Here is a 21,436-nt window from a genome sequence, read left to right on the forward strand (position 1 = left end):
GACTCGACTTGGTCCGGTCACGAACCCGATCCTAAATGGATAAAATGGATAAAAGTCGGTTTTAAATTAATTGATTTAAAAAAAAAACTATTTTTTTATTAAAACAATATCATTTTAATTTTTTAAAAAAGATTAGGTCAATTCAAGTTCACTGACTCCACCTGTAAACCAAGCTTTATCCTAGTATGATGTAATCAAGTTTTATAGCTATGCTTTTTATTTTGCTAAAAACACAATGAATAAATAATAATTTACTCATTATTTTTCCAATATGCAAATCCATCTCACAGTTTGGACGTACTATTCAGCTTAGAATAATTTACTAAACAAGAAAATAAGCATAGATTCTTCAGTGTTATCTTGGACTAGAAAGCTGTTGTGCAGACATGTAAGACATTGAGGTGGATGAACTCCTGGTACCACTAGTAAGGTTTGCATGAGGGAACAATGCGAACTCATTTTGCGCATTAGACTATTCAATTCTCAATGTCTCACTGAATCTCCTGCTGTAAAATCTCAAGAAATTTAATGATTCCATGCCAACAACATCAACCATATTTGGCCTCAGCTTAGGATCTTCATGTGTACAGCACAAGGGCACCTTTACTAGCTTCTCAACCTCCTCGTTGGTCACACGCCTTTCTAGCCTGGAGTCTGCAAGCTCCAAGTACCTTCCTTTCTGACGCATCAAGTAGGGGGGAATATGCAGGCCTAGGTTCCCAGCCTGAAGAAGCTGAAGACATGTCATTTCCTGCAGTGATATTGTTTTGTATGCTTTGGCTTGGCGACAGTACTGCGATGTTTTTCCTTCTCCTTACAGTTTCTAGCGATACCATTCCATAACTATACACATCAGCTTTATCTGAGATCGTTATGCCAGTTAGCCATTCTGGTGACCCTAAACTTTTCCATTGCTTTGGCAGCTGCTCTCGCTTCGTGGCTTGCAGCGCCTGAATCGAATGCTCGCAAGGTAGCCTCGTGTCCCTCTCATTGTTGTGAAGAGACTGGACTGTTCGGGGTTTAGCAGCTTTGAAAGTCCGAAATCTGAGATTTTAAACTGTAAATTTTCGTGCAAGAGAATGTTCTCTGGCTTCACATCACAATGTATAATCTTGTGCTCAGGGGCGGAGCAAGAAGAAAAAAGTAAAGGAGGCCAAATTAAAACAAATATTTTAAAAAAAGTAAAATTTTAATTATTTTACAAAGAGAGAGGCTGGGAAAAATTTCCTTGCAGGGCCCCAGCCCCTGCCAGCCTCCTCCTGGCTCCGCCACTGCTTGTGCTCACAAGAACTACGCAAGTAAGCAAGTCCCCTTTCTGTTCCGAGAGCGATTTCAAACCTTTCTTGCCTTCGTTCATGTACTCGTATATCAGAAACCTCCGTCTCCCTTGTGTACAAAAGCCTTTCAATTTAACAAGATTGACATATGAGTACTTCCAACAATCGGAATTTCGGTGGAGAATTCCTTCTTTCCTTGCACACCCACATAGGTAATCTTCTTGACTGCCACAATGGTTTTGTCAGGCAGAGTACCTTTGTATACAGTTCCGAAGCCTCCACTTCCGATTTGAGCTCTAAAATTTTCTGTTGCAGCCACAAGGTCTTCATAATTAAACCTCACTGGCAAACCGGGGATAGAAATTATCTCAAGGTCGGACAAAGAAGAATCACCATGGCTAGCAGTTCCAGATAGTCTATTCCTTCTCCAATAAATGAATCCTAAAGCAATAACGATAATCAAAACGATCCCAATTGAAGGCAATAGAACCAAACCTGCAATTAGAAACTTTTTAGCTTGATCCTGGTTGTTTGCATCCGGGTTTTCCATCGAAGATACAACCAGAGTCTTTTTGTTGCCTAAACGATCGAGGTTGGAGTTAAAGACTGCCATGATAGACCCTAAATGTTGGGTGATTCCGGCACCCCATGCGCAGACCGGTGGTGTACTGATAGTTGCTCAGATAGGAAGGGAAGCACACTGTGACATAATATTTTACGTGGTTCGGCAAATCGTCTACATCCACGGGAGAGAGTCCATATTATTTAGGGATAGAGAAAGGATACAATAAATATATGGAGGAGGATCACTCAACTCCCAGCTCACACACTCTGCTGCATATGGCAGCAGGGCTGCTGCCCATGGCAGCAGCTCCTCTTTCTCTCTTCTTCTATTCTCTTCACGTTCTCACACAGTCTCACATTTGCTCTCCACAAGACATGCCTATTTATAGGCAAGTATGGTGGCTCCTCTTCTTCAACAATAGCAGCTGCACATGGGTTGATACATTTTTCAATGGCAGGTGCAACTACCATTGACAAATGGTAACCCTACTTCTTAGGGTAGGTTGATCATTTATTGCCCAATAATAGCAAATCCCAACAATCACCCCCTTTGCGGGCAATTGTCCTCTTGCTTCTTTAGCATAGGCTTGCATCTTGCAGCTCTTCCAAGCTTACCATTCTGAGAGCATCTGTGGTCGAGTTTATAGGTACTCGCCAAACCTTTCAATCACCAGAGTTACCAAAGCACACCTTTTCTCACACAAAAGGATCACTACAACCAGATGGTCTGCCACTTCACATCTGAAGAGTGTTAACGCTTGTCTCTGGAACACAACATTCCCCTTCGAGCGTATCAACCATGCTCGGTCCGGAATGATTCATCAAGCCTTACACCAAGGCTTACAACACCCCCTCAAACGAATATTTCTAAGTGCGACAGTCATTGAGTATTTCAATGTAATCACAAGCTCACCACTCTTCCAAGAGTCTACTCATCCAGGAGTTGCGCCTGCCCTCTGTTCCACCCTAGGAACCACGCCTTACTTCTCCGTGAGTCTCTCGCTCTTAGTCGTAAGAGTCTAGGTAGCTCTCCACCTTTAACCATGGGGGCAGCCCATTAAAGGTTGATCCATATCTGTCTTCATACTCTGAGTATTACAATGCCATTAACGAGCTCACCACCTTGACAAGAGTCAACTCGTTCCCGGAACCTGCGCATGCCATCTGCTCCTTCATAGCAGCCGCGTCTTAATGCTCCACAAGTCACACACTTATTGTCCAAGGCAAATGTCTTCTAGCTCATTGATCTTTAGCATGGGGGCAATATCCATGAAAGTCAATCCTGCATTTGTCTCCATACTCATCATAGCCACTTCATTGGCCATACACCTGTCCACTCATATCTAGCCATCACATTGGCTCTGGGGCGTTCTGAACTAGGCTCATATCGCGGCCCACACACCTTTTCCTCAAGTGTCTCTGCCTGTCGTCATGCGGCGGTCTGAAATGGGGCTCCTATCATGGCCCTCACACCTTCTCTAAGGTGTCTTCGCCCGTTGTCATGGGGCGGTCTGAACTGGGGCTTCTATCACGGCCCTCACACACCTTCCATCTAAGGTGTCTTCACCTTTCATAGGTGGTCGCATCCTCCTTCAGCTGAGATGCTTCAAAGTGGCTCCAGAATTCTCTACCACCATATGCACTATGGGAGAGATAACTACCACTAATCACATAGAAAGAGAAACTTGCGGTATACTCCTCGCAATCCTCCACCTCGATTTCTATGTTTGGAGCTTCTGTGCCTTTCTGCTTGACAGCTCCACCTACACCAACTCTCTTTGGTGTCTTCGCCTTTCATCATAGGCGGTTGCCTTGTACCACAGGCATTTGCACCCCCTCAATTAGGTGCCTCTACAACAGCTCTCTTTCCATCCTTGCATGCATTGGAAAGGTTTTTGCCTGTTGTCTTCATCAAGAGCATAAGAGACTTCCTGTTGTACAACATCTACACAGTCTCTGCTATGAGCTTCATCTGGAAATACTTTTTCTCCTTGCACCTGTTGTCTCATTACAGTACCTCGTTGGATCCTACGGGTACTCCTGCACAATCTTCGTGTGCCCTTGTGCAATCTTTATTCTCCAGATTTCTCCCTATTCTTTTCTTATGTTTGACAGCAACTCATCCTGTCACAACACCTATCCAAGTCAAAATAGGGTGTCAATCTTTATCCCTTGCTGTATTTCTCTTCCATTATCAAGGTCTTCATCAATTCTCCCATCGAGAAATCACAGTCACCGAATCTAACTTCTTTGGAGAAATCACCACTTCATCAGATCCTTGAACATACGGAACCCAACTATTCCCTTGTGCCGTCGTCTTGCTAGTCTTCAACCGTTTCATTACAAACTGCTATATATACGAAAATAGTACCGTATGGATAATCCTTCCACTAAGCAAGTTCCCAGGAAAGATTGGAGGGGTCACACTGGTCCCGCTTAAAACCCAATCTCCTAGACAGAACTTCTCAGGCCATATCTATCCATCGTACTATCTTTCCGTATATAGAACCATTTGCTAGCTTTGTTGCGGCTTTCCTTTACAAGTGATCTGGAATATACTGGTTCAATACATGATTTCTCAACATCTGGCGAGAATACCAGTGCTTAGATTCGTCAAGATTGGTCTTCGTCAATTTCACTCTACACCACTAATTGTCCACTTGATCGGGTGTCCAGAGTGTCCCAATTTTGCCTTCCCTCAAGGCAGTTAAAATTCTCCACTTAGCAGTTCAGCACATGTAATTAGGCAAACATGTGTGACATGTTCTTTTTCATCTTCATCGACCACCATAAAGATCATCGGATGCCTCTTGATCGGGCAATCACTCTTTAATAATTCACTACCACCACTTTTGGTCTCAAATCTCAATGATCGGACCTTACCATTGCATCCGAAACGATCAAATTAGCTGGAAACAAGTCTGAAATCGTCCAAATCGCATTTCAGACGGTTAAGATTTGATCAAAACAATTCTGGCCTGATAAACGGCCCAGATTCAATCTCAGATCCGATTGCACGTAGACTCTGCTGCACAGAATCTTATCCCTCGGCTCTCGGCTCGGCTCGGCTCCACAACGGCTCGGCTCAACTCGGCTCGGATCGAGGCTGGTGACGTGGCAGGTGGGTCCCACTGTGCTGACGTGTCTGCTGACTGGACGCTGACATGGCATGCTGACTGTGTATGCTGGCGTCCTGATGATGTCATGATGACATCATGATGATGTCATCCTTATCCAGGTCTGGCACGTGGATCGGGTCGTCTGGTATTCGGGTCGGGTCGGTTTATCCGGGTGGAGAAGACGCGTGTGACGCGTGGCGCGCGTCTGTGCGCGTGGGTAGTCTCCTCACCGGCACGTGAGGACGATTCCGACTTCCGATTTCGACGCGGTTTTCAACAGTGGCTTCGTCTCTTCCTCCTCTACACAGTGATATGGTCAAAACACAATTTTAACAACTTTCATTTTTGAGCAATATCAAACACCACTTAAACCATATGCTCTGATACCAATTGTTGGGTGATTCTGGCACCCCATGCGTGGACCGGTGGTGTACTGATAGTTGCTCAGATAGGAGGGGAAGCACACTATGACACAATATTTTACGTGGTTCGGCAAATCGCCTACATCCACGGGAGAGAGTCCATATTATTTAGGGATAGAGAAAGAATACAATAAATACATGGAGGAGGATCACTCAACTCCCAGCTCACACACTCTGCTGCATATGGCAGCAGGGCTGCTGCCCATGGCAGCAGCTCCTCTTTCTCTCTTCTTCTCTTCTCTTCACGTTCTCACACAGTCTCACATTTGCTCTCCACAAGACATGCCTATTTATAGGCAAGTATGATGGCTCCTCTTCTTCAACAATAGCAGCTGCACATGGGTTGATACATTTGTCAATGGTAGGTGCAACTACCATTAACAAATGGTAACCCTACTTCTTAGGGTAGGTTGATCATTTATTGCCCAACAATGACAAATCCCAACACTAAAGGGTTTCCAAGAACATAACAAGAACCAGAAGAATTTCCATAAAGGATGCCTAAACAAGAACAATTCCGCGAGCAAAGATCTTGGCAAGCTAACAAACTTGTATCGCGTTTTGCAGGAGCCATCAAAGCATTCGCAAAATAGACCATTCCATTGCCTAACTTGACATAAAAAACAGAAGAATCAAATTCTGTTCTATTATTGCAACCTGAGGACAAAGCAAGTGAAGCATCCCTTGGCGTGCTGCCACCTTTCGAGAAAGGATCACCATGGAAATTTGGTGGACAAGGGCATCTTCCTGAAGTGCATAACCCCATTTTGTTACAAATGAAAGGAATCTGACAATCATCAGAAGGACTTTTGAATTCTTAAACCCGATTTTGATCAACATATCTGCTGACACACTAAACTCCCCATCAGACCCTATCTTCGCAAGTCTAAAATCTACAGGACCCTAACCAAGGTTAATCACAATAGTTGATTTATGACTTCCCAGCAAAAACAAACCTGTACCATTCAAGGCCAAAAAAGAGACAGGCAAATTAGAATCCTGGAAAGCTTTTGGCTCCATTGATAACTTCCAATGACTCATTCCATTCCATTTCAAAACAGCATCATCACCAGTAACTACAAGCCTGTAGTCACCCTCAGACCTGTCATTCACACTCTTATCACTGTCCAATGATGTCCCAGCAGCCAAAATCTGTCCCATGACCATAGTATCAGTTGGATGGTCAAAACTCGCCCATAAAGAAACAATATTCCGGTAAAACACAAGATTTCCTGAATCCTGAAGCTCCATAACAGAAACCTGAGAACTTGAGCTCAATGCTTGTGCTGACCATACAACAGTTGTTGTACCAGAATTGTCAGTAGTATTGATGGCAAGGCCATTTGTAGACAAGTACAACTTATAAGAATCGGAAATGGGGTGGTTCCTGTTTGCTGTCCAAATGATAGCACGTGACTCATCATGAGTGATGAAGAAATAATACTTTGAAGTTTCTTCTTTGAAATTGGATATGGAGGCTGTGAATTTGCCATTAGAAGAGCTCAAGAAAACACCAGAGTTGTCGATGAATTGGGAATGTGAAGCAGTGAACGGTGGTTCAATGGTTTGATTACTGATGGGGCCTGAGATGCAAAGATAAGGAAAGAGTTGAGAAGAAAAGAAGAGGAACAAGGAGGAGGGGGAGCCCATAAAGAAAGAGAGAAAAGAGGAACAAAAGAAAAGATTATATTATGGAGTTTAAGGTTTGATTTTCATTTGTTTTCTTTTTTGAAGTGTTAGGAAATTTTAAGATTTGTGAGTTCACATTTGACAAAAGAAAAGATTACTACTTACAGTCTTACACGACGTTTTTAATTACATCTCTTGCAGGAGGCAAGTCTATTACGATGAGCAAGTTTGAATCTGGCTAGATTATACTTGCTAAGAAAAATGATATTTTTTTTTATGACTATAACACAAAAAACTATAAATTAATTTTGAGGCATCAAGAAAATTCTTTTTTTTTTTAAATTGACAGCAGATTATACTTGCCAAGAAAAATCCTTTTATTTTTTTTACTATAACACAACATTATAAATTATTTCGGGTCATAAGAAAAATCATTTTTTTCTTGGTGTAGTTGTTAAGAAAAATGTTATTTTTTTGAGTTTACTATACCTCGAAACAAGGACGGAGGCATGTTAAAGGTTTGGGGGGCTATGATTAGGTTAAGATTTTATCAATATTTTTTAACTAGTTTTATGTAAAAACAAATCATAATTCTCGATTGATTTATCAAAAAATTCTAAAAAATTACGTGGAGTTTTCTAATATGATATTTTAGTTTGGGTTAAAATTTCAGAATTTTTGGAGAAATTCAAAAATTTGATGAAAAATCACAATTGGACAAGTTTTACATTATTGGGTGTAATTTTCAATCCGACCATCAAATTAAGCTTAAATTTAATTAGGGATCTTAAAATATATTGAATAAAATCTGGTTAAAATTTTAGAATGAACGGAGCTTGATAGTGCTACAAAAAAAAAGAACCGTCAAATAAAAGCAAAATGACTCATTAAGGGTAAAATGATTATTTGCCATTAAAAAATAAAACAAATCAGCTCTTCCTTCCTTTTACATGTTGCTGACTGAGCAGAAGCAGATAGAAAAAGAAAAAAAAGAAAAGGTGAGAGAGAAAGAGAAAAAAGTAAGGGAAAAAAAATTAAGGACAAAAAATAAGAAAAGTAAGAAAACAACCTTATAAACTTATAAAGTCCAACTTATAAAACACTAATCTAAGGAAGAATCAAGTGAAGAAATGAGGAATTGAGAGAGGGAAAAAAATTAATTATTTTATTTTTCAGTTGATATGAGATTGTTATTTTATCTCGGTTAAGGGGTTGTTACAATATCGATTCAGATTCTATTATAGATTAATTATATTCCATAAAACATCGAAGGATATAACTTCAATAATAAGTTTATTTTTACTTTCACTTCAATTTTATGTACTTTCAAATTTATTTTTAATATTTTGGATAGTGTATTTAAATTAAAACTTTACTGTTAATTTTAAAAATTCATGTACATGAATTAATAATTAATCTTAAAAAAAATTATATATTTATTTAATAGCTGAGGGCAGGACAAATTCCTGGCTCCGCCCTTGCCACAAAATATTAGAAAAAAATATTTTTGAGGCATTGATTCAAATTGTAAATATACTTGATCCCAATATTTTCATTTTTGGTTTAAATCTAATTGAAAAGTGTAGGAAAAAGACTTATAAATATACGAGTTATATATGATAGTTTACTTATTTTAACGTAGAAATCGATCGAAGGGTAAATCCACCTCCACAGAAAGAAAGTCAGAAATGAGTGTTTGAAAAGAAACATGAAGATTGGAATTGAATAACACAACACTTGAAGGGGTTAGAATTTACAGGCCAGGAGCCATGCAGGTTGTTATTATCGTTCCAAAAGCATAAGAAAATATTAATTTCGACTATGGTAGGGTAGAGCATGGAGCACATGGATGGTGCTGAAGGCCAACATTATTTTATGCAAACAAGAAAAGTTTGACTATTGTTTTTGGTTCACATCATTGAGATTTCTGTGTCTCCACTACAAATTAAATAAAACATTATATATAGAATAAACTAGTGTTTTCAATGCATCTCAATACAAAATATTATTTATTTTGATAATTTTTTTTATTTTTTTTTTAATTTTATACTTTAATATTTAATTTATTGAAGATTAGATTTTAAAATTTGTTATGGTTTGCTTTATACTTGATTAGCTCGATTTTATAACTAGTATCACGAGTTTAACAGGTGAACTTAGTTAACTCGAGTTTTTTTTTGTTTTTTTCAATTTCATCATTTAATAATGAGTTAGTTTGGAATTAAGCGTCATGATTTATTTTGGTTTGCTTTCTATGAGGCTCTCTTAGTCTTATAAGTCAATTCACGAGTTTGACAAGTTAACTCAGTTGACTCGAGTTTTTTTTATCTTTTTTTAATTGGTATTTTTTCAATTTCATCCTTCAACATGAAGTTGATTATGGATTAGGCTTCATGATTTATTTTAGTTTGTTTTCCATGAGGTTATCCTGGTCTTGTGACTCGATTAACCCGGATATACTTAGGTCGTTTTATTGTGTTCTATTTTTAGATTGAATTTTTTTATATAAAAAAAAAAATCAACCTTCAACAATAGATTTATTGAAAATTAGGCTTCATAGTTTTTTTTTATTTGCTTTCTATATGGTTATCACAATCTCATGACCTTAATTGCAGGTTTGACAAATTAACTCGAGTTGAATCAAGTCAATTTTTTGCTTACTTTCTATGAAGTTATCCTGATCTCATTATTCGGGTCACGGTTTGACAGTTTAACTCGGGTCAAAAAAAATTTCAATTTCATCCTCCAACATTAGGTTTATTGAGAATTGAGCTTTATAATTTATTTTGATTTGTTTTATATGAAGTTATCATGATCTCATGATCCAGGTCGAGAATTTAACAGGTTAATTCAGGTCTGTCCTAATTGATTCAATATGTTTCTGTTACTACTACTGCTAGTACTCAATATGTTTCATACTACTACTATTTTTATTTTTATTATTATTATTATTATTACTACTATTATAACCATCACTACTATTATTATAAGAAACTATTATTACTATTAAATAGTATTATTATTAGTATCGTTATCATTGTTACAATTAATAACATTATTATTAGCACCATCACCACCACCCCGCCACCATTATTATTATTATTATTGTTATTATTATTATCCCTACTAGCATTATTGTTATCCATTATCATCACTATTATACCTTTTATTATAATTATAATTATTACTAGTGTTCTGTCACTATCACTATCATAATTACTATTATTAACATTATTATTGTTGTTTTGTTATTGTTCTTATTATTACTTTCACCACCACCACCACCACCACCACTACTACTAACTACTGCTACTACTAACTACCACCACCACCACCACCATCACCACCACCACTACAATCTACTACAATTATTATTGGTTTTATCATACTATTAATATTACTATTATTACGTAATACTATTATTATTTTAATTATAATTATTATAACCATTATCACCACTTTTACTATCATAATAAACTATTATTATTACAACCATTATTAACATTATCATCACTATTAGTAGAATTATTAATAATATTATTAGTATCATTATTACTATTACTATTATTATTATTATTATTACTACTACTACTACTGTTGTTCTTATTATTATTGTTATTGTTATTATTATTATTATTATCATTATTGAGATAACAAAAATCATAAACTTGATTTGAAGGATACAAATAAAAACCATAAAAACTTTGTCAAAAGAGCAAAGGAAAAAAATAAGAAATCAAACGAAAAAGGACCAAATTGAAATAAATATTATCACTATTTAAAAAAATCATAAATTTTATTTGAAGGATAAAACTAAAAACCATAAAAGTTTTGACAAAAAAGCCAAGAAAAAAAATAAGAAATCAAAAGTAAAAAGACATAATTGAAAAACATCATATACACAAATAGAATTGAGAAAAGGACTAAAATAAAAAATTGAAACTAAAAGGATGGATTTTGAAACACCAATAAAAATTTGGGATCAATTTAGTTTTCTGGGGATAAGAGAGAGAAATGAAGGAAAAAATAGATAAAGGACCACCAACAATAAAACCAGGATATTTTTAAATGACACACGCCACATATAAAGGAAGAAGACACGACAAAGAACAAAATAACATGATAAAAGCATATTTTTTACCGTCGGGAGACGCTGCACGCACTGCCCAAAATGTGCGGCGCTAACAACTTTTGCAACTAAAAAAATAATAATGAAATGGTAAATTATGTTATCACCGCTGAAAAACCCAGCAATTACAAAAAAAAAAATGAAAATACAAATGTATCTATGTAACAATGGCTTAAAATTTTTAACTCCTATGTTAACTTTATAATTTTATTGTATATCAAAATGTAAAATGCCTGAAAAGACCCTTGATGAGAGTTAAATAATATTTTGCTTTTAAGAGTATCAAATTCATTTTATTGTGCATAAACATGATAAAAAAAACAATAAAACCCCTAAACAATTATCAAATGACAAATTGACAAAAGAAAAATACCTTTTTAACCCTAAAAAGGCAATATTCTGAAAATTTTGTAAGGAAAAAATTGTCATTTTACTATTACAATTCACAGTAAACAAAAGCATATCTACAGTGAAAATGCTATATATTTTATCTTTTCTTTTAATGTAAACTTTTTTGAAATCACATTGGATCTAATATGTAATAAAAGAAAATTTGTTATATAAATTCAAACAAAACCAACTAAAAACTAAAATCTCGGTATGCCACAACATTAAAAAGAAATATGAATATTGTATTTGGTATATAAATGAGATTATTTTTTTATTCAATGATAAAGGTTATTTTAGAACTCGTTTGTGTGTTAATTAAAATTATATTTTTTTATCTAATAATTTTAAAATTACACTATCAACATGATTAATTCCTTTTGATATTGTATTTGAGATGAACAAATAATATTAAATCTAAGTAGGAAATGCGTTACAAATAGTTATTAATATTTTCTAATTAAATCCTTAAGATTAATTAGAAAGAGATGATTCTTCACTATTTTTAAACATATATTATATTAAGAATACCACTTAATGTAAAAAAATATAAATAAATAAATAAACTGCAAAGAAAAAATAAATAAATATTTTAAAACATAGATTTGACACCTATCTAGTCCATGACCTCAGTTATAAGTTCAAATAGCCAATCCACATGTGAATCTATTTTTATCCAAAACAATTTTGTTTTGAATAATTTTTTAAAAAAAATAAAATGATATCATTTTTAAAAAAAATTAAAACAAATTCACTAGGTTTCACTCAAGTAATAAGGTGACACCCAAAAAAAAAACTTAACTTGATTCAAATCCAAGATTGGCAAGTTAATGGATCAACCTATAAGCCCGAGAGGTTTATAACCAAGTTCCAAAGGGATTTTTTTTGTAAAATGAACACAGTAACTGAAAAATTGGTGAAATAGCACTGTTTGAAAAAGATTTGGTGAAATAGCTTATTTTGACATTGTCGTACTTCTGACTTAAAATATCGCGCTTCTGAAGTGCAACATCAATTAAAATTTAAACTTAGATCAAAGAACACATAATAGACGCATAACTAAACACCTTCTCTCCCAACCAACCGATGCTCTCACTTTCTCTCTACAAAAACCATCAAACACCTTCATTTAACCCTTAAAACAATCACAATTCAAACACTCTTTAGAGGTCTGTAAGCATCATTAGATGTTTTTATGAGCAAAATCAACTGATCTATTTGTTGTCGCTACCACCACCACCACCATTGTTGCTACCACTTAAACCTTTTTCTAGTCCTACAAGCAAGGTAAACATGTTATATTGCTATTAATTTATGTTTTGTTAGTTGAAATGAAATAATTGTTAAGGTTGAATCTAGGTTTTATGATGAATTTAGGATTTGTTAAATTAATGTGAAATTAGTTAAGAATATAATCAATTAGTGTTGACTTGATATAGTTGAACATCAAAATAAGATAAATTAATTATTAGAAAAATATTTTCATTAATTATATGTTGCGTTTAATTGATGTTAAATTGTCAAATTATGGATTTTGTGTGTATTGTTGGAATCAACTAATAATACAATTAATTACACTTGATGATTTCATAGACGAGAGCTTAATCACGGTAAAATTATGACAAAATAAATGTATTGTTAAATTATTGATAAGTTAATGAATTTGGTATTTTTTAATTATATTAATTTGTTATTAATTTAATGCAATTTAGAATTAAAATATCATGAATTATGTTTATTTTATGGTGAATTTGTTTTAACGTTTAATTTTGAAAATCTGATTTTATTTGATAAGAATTTTGTCAATTAGTGTTAGATAATGCAATTTAGTTACAATTGTGTTCAAATGACCAAAATTTATTTTTTTTAATAGAATGTGTAACAGCCCGGCTATACGACTTGATTAATGTTAAAAGATCCCAACATATTCTCTTAATTTGAGGGTAATTTTTTTTTTAATCTACCCAAAAATTCGGCAAAGTTTCATTTGTATTTAGGACATCCCAAGTTATCGACTACTATCACTTTACTCAATCAACCTATCATCACAAGGTCCCATAATTTCGGACCTTATATCAATCATCATAATTCAACACCTCATACAATCCACATAATTATATATATATATATATCCTACGATTAAGTTCAATATGAACATAACCCACATATCATATCATAAAATTTAAAAGAAAAAGGAATACTAACATGCAAAGAAATCATTACAACATAATAAGTGTTCTTAAACATTTCAAAAGGGTTAATTACAAGATAACTAAAAGTACTACATGCTAAGCCGAACTTTTATAAATACATCAAGGTTTACACAAAAGCATACTATATAAACGCATTAATTCCTTTTTGTTTAAGTTAAATATTTACATAAGCTTGACAAGGTAGAGTCCTAAATTAATGACCTCCCTAGATATTTGATGGACATGTTACATAAATAAACAAACCATTATATTGATAAAAGAAATATATATATATATATATATATATATATATATATATGAAAGAAGTATTAATTTTCTATCGTATCCATAAGAATTCTAACAGACAACTTATTATTTGCTTGTAAATCTTTTAAACCCAATTAACACTCATTGAATACTCTTATTTACTTGCATGAACCGGGTGACCTTGCAAATTCTAATCTTGTGATCCATTTCCCAGCAATCCTATCACGGATGCCATTAGCCGAAGTTAATCTTGTAATTCATTTCCTGGCAATCCTATCACGGATGCCATTAGCCGAAACTAATCTTGTACATACGCTAGACTTTATTTACATTAAACATGATATTTATTGTAATTGCATTCACCAGAAGAATTTTAAATTGTATAAGTGCAAAAAGAAGGGAAAATCACGCACCTGCTCCGCCTGTCTCGTGACCTCCCCTAACAGAAGATCCAATCCTGGTTGCTCCTCCTGAATCACAAGGAAGTTTTTGGTTATGATTCCTTCAAGTTGATATTATAGAGAATCTATATTGATTCATTACTCATATGTTACTTTCTATGCATGTTCAGTACTGCCTTTCATCCGCAGACTGATGGCCAATCTGAGAGAGTTATTCAGATCTTAGAGGATTTACTAAAGACATGTGCTTTGGAATTTGGTGGAAACTGGGAGGAGCACCTGTCACTAATAGAATTCACATATAACAATAATTATCAGTCAACAATTGGAATGGCCCCATTTGAAGCTCTTTATAGCAGAAAATGTAGGACACCCTTGTGCTGGGAAGAAGTTGGGGACAGAAAGCTATATGGGGCAGAACTAATACAAATCACTACTGAAAAAGTGAGGATTATCAAGGATCGAATAAAGGTGGCTCAAGATAGATAGAAGAAGTATGCAGATATTAGAAGAAGACCACTTGAATTTTGTCCTGGAGATAAAGTATTCTTGAAGGTAGCTCCATGGAAGCACATGCTAAGATTCGGCATGAAGGGGAAGTTAGCTCCGAGGTTCACCGGACCATTTAAAATCCGAAAACGTATCGAACCTATAGCATATGAAATAAACTTTCCTTTACAATTGGCTAAAGTTCACAGTGTATTCCATGTTTCTTTGCTGCGAAAAACCGATGTAGACCCTTCGAGAGTGTTACCTCAAGTGCCAGTGGAGGTAAAAGAAGACTTAACACTTGAGGCGAGATTGATAAAGATTCTCGATTGGGGTGAGAAAGAACTTCGTAATAAGAAAGTTCCCATCATCAAAGTCTTATGGCGAAGCTCACAAATCGAGGAAGAGACATGGGAGAGAGAATCAGAAATGAGACAAAAATTCCCCGACTTGTTTATAAACTCAGGTACATTACTCAAATTTCGAGGATGAAATTTCTATTAGAAGGGGACAATGTAAACCCTGGAAAAAATAAAAATAAATAAATAAATAAATAAAGGTTGCTTAAATTGAAAACTAACTACATAAGAAATAAAAGTGAAGAAATTCATGCGTATGGTTAATAAAAGACAGGAATTTAGAAATTTTTGAATATAATTTCCGAGCAAAATAATTCAAGACATTATAATAAGCCCGGTAATGTTGAGGGTTGGATTTAATTGAAGAGAATAATACACTTAAAGAAAATTGGGCCTAAATGCAAATAAGGGAAATTATAGAGTATAAATACTCTCTTCTCACCAAAAATCTGCAGGAACCATAAGGAGAGAAAATAGGGAGTTTTATACCCATTCTTGCAAAATCAAGAGAGAAACACTAAAATTTCAAGAACCTATCCAAGATTAAGGGTTTATAGATGGGATAAACACTTGTGAGCAAGGGATTAACAAGAAATTGAACAAGAAGAAAAGAAAGGAGGGAGTTGAAAATCTTCAACTGGTTGAAGATCAAAATCTTAATTCGACCAGGTAAGGTGTTCTAAACATGATCTTAAAAATTCATTTCAAATTCGATAATGAATTGATGCCTTGATATTGAATTATAGGTTAGGGTTCCTAGATGTGAATTGGGAAAAAAGTACTTATTATTAAAATTAAGTTAATTCATTTGTGGTATGTAGTTTATGAAAGTATTGTGTGAAGGGAAGGGGGTGACGAATCTGGACGGACTTGTCTCCTGACTTTTGGTGAGATTTCGGGTAGGAGGATGAGAGAATTAAGGCCGGGTTCCTCATAGAAATTGTAGATTTAGATGTTAGCTAACCAAGGAAACTGGTTTTGCTCAATTTGGAGATGTAGAACTCCAGTTATGGGTTACCAGCCGAGACTAGGTCGTGACGCATTCTGTAGGGCACTAGGACTGATTAGTTGATGATCAATTTTGATTATCTTAGAGGCAGAACTGGGTTCTCCTTCCTTCATAGAACTTGTAGCCTTGTGTCTTAACTTTTCAACGAGATCAATCTCATTTAAAACAGAGTTTTAGAACTCTAGATATAGTTAAAAATCTGATGAGTGTTTAGACAGTAATAGTTGGACAACAACAGTTGGACAGTAACAGTTCAATGTCTGGACAACAACGGTTGGATAGTAACAGTTCAAAGTTAGAAAGTAACAATAGACTTTAACGTGAATATTATATGTAAGAATATAAAATAATTGAGTCATACGAACACTTGCACATTGAGATACTAACTTTGAAAATATACATGATATATGTATGTTTGTTATTATAAGGAGCATGAACAGCACCTAAGACAAACACTATAGACTTTGAGGAACCGCCAGTTGTATGCTAAGTTGGATAAATGTGACTTCTAGTTAAAAAAAAGTCACCTTTTTAAGGCATTTAGTGTCTTCAAAAGGCATTTTTGTGGAACTTCAGAAAGTGGAAGCAGTTTTGAGATGGGAAAGGCCTACTACGATAATGGAAGTTCGTAGTTTTCTTGGATTGGCAGGGTATTATAAAAGGTTTATCAAAGGGTTATTTATGTTATGTCATTATGGTGGCACCATTATTCATGATGTGAAAATAGTAGTATAACATACAATGATGGAAGTAGTTTATTGTTAAATGATAATTTAGGTATGTAATATGAAGAAATGAAAGAAACCATTAGTCATAGACTTTTGTGGAATTATAATGATATTTATGTTGAAATAACTTGAAGGTGTCAGATTGGTAAACATTAGCATTATCATGTACCAATTATATGTAATGAAAGTTTTAAGACAATGATTGACTCTTTCATTCAAAGTGATTTGAACATGGTATTGTATGTGAGTAGTCGACCAAAAGTTATGTATGTCCTAACTTCTGCTGGTCCTTCATATTCAATTAGTAGAGGTAAAAACAATATATTATCAATTGATTTGCTGCAAAGGATAAATGATACTATGTTTAACAAGTCATTTGTTAATCAATATATATTTGACTATTTTGAGCCTAACAACAATGAGGATGATGTATGTTAAACCTTAATATGATGGTGAATGATGATGATGATGATGTTAATAACAATGTTGATGATGATGTTGATGATGAAATCATACCATTTGTTCCTGAATTTAGGGATGCTTCTAGGTCTAGTTTTGTTGTTTCTAATGATTGGGCACTAAGTCATAAACATATGCTAGGAGGGTTCGAGTTAGAGGTTGGACAAACATTTAGTAGTAAAAATAAATTTATTAATATTGTTAAACGATGACACATTAAACATTTACTTGAATACTGAGTCCAACAGTTTAACTCTATATTTGTTCAATTACAATGTGTGCAAACACCTGAATGTAAGTGGTATTTGCGTGGTGGGTATTATAAAAGGTCAGATTCATTTGAGATAGCAAAGTTAAAAAGATCGCATATATGTGTTTTGATATTTGTCAAAACAGACTATTATCAGTTTGATGCAAATTTTATTGCTAATGCTATATCAACTCTTGTAATGAATAAACTTTTAATGATAGTTGCAAGCATATAAGATGAAATAAAATTGCATTACAAGTATAAAATTTTATAAGACAAAGCATGAATTGCAAAACAGCAGGTCATTGAGCATTTTTTTGGTTCACACGAGGAATCTTTTGAAAAATTACCTAGGTTGTTGTTGACAATAAAAGAATGAAATCCTGGAACAATCATTGATTGGATATATAAAGAAAATCTTGATGATGGTACAATGATTTTTACACATGTGTTTTTGTAACATTCCCAATTATTACCAAGAATATTTATAAGCAATTTTTTTTTAAAAAAAAACAAATGTATACTTAAAATTTCACCAAAATTTATAACAAAATTTTGACAGATTTTCTCCTATAACAAGAAGTCTCAAGTTATCGACTAAACCTGTTTCACATTCCAACATAATTTTATTTACCTGATCCAATAATTCTGGATCATTTTCCCTATCAATTAATGTTTCTCAAAACAACTTTATCCATACAAATATATATTCAGCAATTATATATATATATATATATATATATATATATATATATATATATATAAGAATTACTTTTGCATCTAATCTAGTTGTTTTAAATCATTTAATTGATTATTCTTAATTAACATATCATTTATTGCATTCTTTTTAGGATCATCACATTTACATCAGGAGTAGATTACTTCTGCATCTTTTGATTATATATGCTAGATCTAGAATATGCATTTGAACTGTAATATTATTTTGCTTAACATATAAACATAAATACTCATATTTTGTGATTGTAATTATCTAGCCTAAATGCACTCTAACACTTATATATGTTGTATTTAATGTTAATTTCTTAAGGATATGGAATTATTGTACTATATATATATGGTTTATCTAAAATATATCCATATCAATGACTATTATGGTTATCATTAGTCTCTCAATCTAGGAGCGACAAGTCAAATCTCGAATAATACCGATATTAATAAATTCTATTGATATTATTAGTCTCTCAATTTAAAAAACAACTAATCAAATTTCAATTAATATTGATATCAATAAATTATATTGATACCATCAGTCTTCCAATTTCAAGAATAACTAATCAGGTTAGAAATTTTCAATATCAATAAATTATATTGATATCATCAAACTTCTAATTCCGGGAACAACTAATCAAATCTCAATTAATATCGATATCAATAAACTCTATTAATATCATTAGTCTCCCAATTCTGGGAACGACTAATCAAATCTCAATTAATACCGATATTAATAAATTATATTAATATCATTAGTCTCTCAATTTTGGAAATGACTAATTAAGTTTGGAAAGTGTCGATATCAATAAATTATATTGATATCATTAGTCCTCTAATTCCAGGAATGACTAATCAAATCTCAATTAAGGCTTATATCAATAAACTCTATTAATATAATTAGTCTCCTAATTTCAAGAATGACTAATCAAATATCAAGTAATGTTGATATCAATAAATTATATTGATATGACTAGTCTTCTAATTTCAGGAACGACTAATCAAATCTCAATTAATGTCGATATCAATAAACTCTATTGATAAAATTAGTCTTCTAATTCAAGAACGACTAATCAAATATCAATTAATGTTGATATCAATAAATTAAATTGATATAACTAGTCTCCTAATTTCAGGAATGACTAATCAAATATCAATTAATGCCGATATCAATAAATTATATTGATATCATTAGTCATCCAATTCTAAAAACGACTGATCAAGTTTAGAAAGTGCCGATATCAATAAATTATATTGATATCATTAGTCTTCCAATTCTAGAAACGACTAATCAAGTTTAGAAAGTGCCGATATCAATAAATTATATTGATATCATTAGTCTTCCAATTCTAGAAACGACTAATCAAGTTTAGAAAGTGCCAATATCAATAAATTATATTGATATCATTAGTTTTCCAATCTCAAGAATAACTAATCAAGTTTGGATCTCCTTCGATTATTATTTTTTTATTATTTTCTTTCATCATCTCCAAACCTACTCTTGATATCAAATATAATTGTAATAATTTTTCATTTCATAATTAAACAATGTCTTAAATAATTATGCTATAGGTTACAGACCTACCTATAATACGTGATGTCCAACTCTTGCTCCGGACTCCGGACTATAACCTGCTTACAATAGTATTCACTGCCATCACATGATAATTCCATCATTATTAACCATTTTTCTTCTCCATTAAAATCATCAAATCATTACACAATTTTTCTTGAATTAACACTCTTCAATTTTTATTTCTTGAAATCATACATACACCTATATTTTTGTTTCAATATTCAAAATTCTATATCAATTAAACCCAAATTAATTCAAACATATTTTCTATGATAATTTCACACATCATCTATATACCTTTCCTCTTTTCCCCTTTTTTGGCCTATTAGTCGGCATGTTCAATAAATGGAACTGTGAGTCCTCTTTTGATTCTTCTTCACTAGTTATCATCATTTATGTATTAATACAATCTATAACACAATTAAAAATACAAATTTTGAAAACTATTTTCCGCATCATATATGGTCGGCCCTAAAGTTAAGGTGGAGGCATGATTTTTTTTCTTCTTTTCTCCTCAAATTGAAGCTTTACCTAATGTTAAAATACCATATTTATCAAGTTTCAAGCATTAAACAAGCCATTAACACAATCAATTCCTCTAATCCAACTTTTCTATAATACAAAACATCTAATAACATAATAAAATCATGCTAAAAACTGAAATTAAGCTTTGATTATTGTTCATTACTTCTTAATCATGAAATTTTAGAAGATGAATAACAAGGAAACTAGTCCTTTCTTCACCCCTATTTCTCTTCCTTCCTTCCCCCCCCCCCTAAAAACCATCCCTCCTAGTTCCTTTTCTTTAATTTTTCATTCAATCACCTAGCTAAAACTCCTTCTAGCCCCCTTTCATCTTTATTTTCAAGTGTATTCTTGCAACTTTTAAGGAAAATTTGAAGAATTTTGGACAAAATCTTCCCTTCTTTCTTTTCCTATAGTGGTTAGCCACTCTTGGCTTCTTTTAGAAGCTAAAAAATCCATTTATACTCCCCCATCTACCTATATTTACTATTTTACCCTTCATTTTTAATTTTAGGTGTTTTTCTTTTAACCGATTATCTGTCTTGTCAACGTTCATAAAAATAAATCATGTTCAAGGGTTTTAGTCCAAAAAACTTCATTTCTAAAATAATTATCACTATTATATTTTTTTATCATTTATAAAATTTTAATTTTATCTAGGGTTTACATTCTCCCTTATTACAAGAATTCTTTATTTTTTTGTTTTCTCTCCCAAGTTTGCTCTTCACCTTGAGAGCTTCTCCATAATATCTTAACTACGGGTATCCTTTTGTTTCTTAGTTCCTTCTCGCTATGATCCAGAACTTGCAGTAACACCCGAGAGGGGTAAATATCAGCCTTATAAAGAAAAGATATATGAAAAACATCATGTATCTTGGACAAGTGCGGAGTAACACCAATCTATAACAACTAGTTCAATCCTTTC

At 33.4% G+C, this 21,436-nt stretch overlaps 1 pseudogene; it reads right to left on the minus strand.

Moving 5' to 3' along the window:
* Positions 1-472: 472 nt before the first annotated feature.
* On the minus strand, positions 473-1,890 carry LOC133699458 (G-type lectin S-receptor-like serine/threonine-protein kinase At5g35370; annotated as a pseudogene).
* Between the last annotated feature and the right edge of the window lie 19,546 nt (positions 1,891-21,436).

This window comes from Populus nigra, chromosome 7 (genome assembly GCF_951802175.1).
Source record: "Populus nigra chromosome 7, ddPopNigr1.1, whole genome shotgun sequence".
In the NCBI taxonomy this organism is placed as follows: domain Eukaryota; kingdom Viridiplantae; phylum Streptophyta; class Magnoliopsida; order Malpighiales; family Salicaceae; genus Populus; species Populus nigra.